The 1,024-nt window shown below is 39.6% G+C and overlaps 1 pseudogene; it reads right to left on the reverse strand.

The window, feature by feature from the left end:
* Nucleotides 1-275: 275 nt before the first annotated feature.
* LOC112623516 lies at nucleotides 276-788 on the reverse strand (annotated as a pseudogene).
* Between the last annotated feature and the right edge of the window lie 236 nt (nucleotides 789-1,024).

The raw sequence follows: 1,024 nt of genomic DNA on the forward strand, positions 1-1,024 counted from the left end.
CAAGGAAATAAAAAGCTATAAAATATAAAATAGAATAAAAATATGAATTGGATTCATTAGTTTTGTTTTTTTTTTTTAGTTTAAATGCATTTTATTTTTAGACAACCCACGTAACAGGAAACAATGCCTCCACTCCAAATAAATCACAGTCAAAATAAATGAAGAGCTCAAGATGACATCAGTCCCATTTGTCTTAAGTCCTGGTGTTGTGCGGATGACACGCAGAAGCCAGTTACTTTGGACAGGTGGCCAAAGTAATTGCCAAATTTGTTAACATTTTTCCATTTCTAAACCATCCTTAAAGAAATCATATATGGGGTCACACGATCTTCACGGTAGTCCAGTAGAGCAACCGTGCCATCTGGATTCATGTTTTCACCAATAAAGAACTGGTAGTTTTTGAAATTAGCAAGTATGTCCTTGATTTGTTCTGAAGCCCCTGTCATAAAAGGTTTTACTGTTTCTGGTCTCTGTTCTTCAAGTTTGCCTTTGATCGATTTCATGTAATCTTTGATGTACTTCTTGTAGGTTTCTTTTGCGAAACTTGTTTCCTGGATATGACGGTTCAGGACAATATCAACACCAGTGATTACTGTACTTTCTGTACCTTCGCCCTAGAGGCCTTCAGCGGAGGCATTTCCACCAATGAGCGAGTCATCAACGTTATCTTCTATCCTACAGACCATCTTCCCCTCCACCTCCAGGTACAGCCAGTTCACAACCTCCCAGATCTTGTAGATGTTGGAGAACATCTCATCGTGGCTGATGAGGTCCCGGTAGATAATCATGATGGCGGCTGAAGGGAGACAATGTGGCGCTAGCTTAGCAGGAGCCTGAAGCTTGCAGCGAGCGCGGTGCAGCCTGAGCAGTGCTAGGGTGGAGAGGGGAGTGGGTGGGGGGGAAAAAAGTTAGATTCATTAGTCTTTTATGAAAAATATAATTATGGATTAAAAACAGAAATTCTAAGCTGAACTAGGAATAAATATAATTTCAAAAGGATGTGAAAGTATTATTTTTAACAGAA

Source organism: Theropithecus gelada, chromosome 4, assembly GCF_003255815.1.
Source record: "Theropithecus gelada isolate Dixy chromosome 4, Tgel_1.0, whole genome shotgun sequence".
NCBI classification, from domain to species: Eukaryota; Metazoa; Chordata; class Mammalia; order Primates; family Cercopithecidae; genus Theropithecus; species Theropithecus gelada.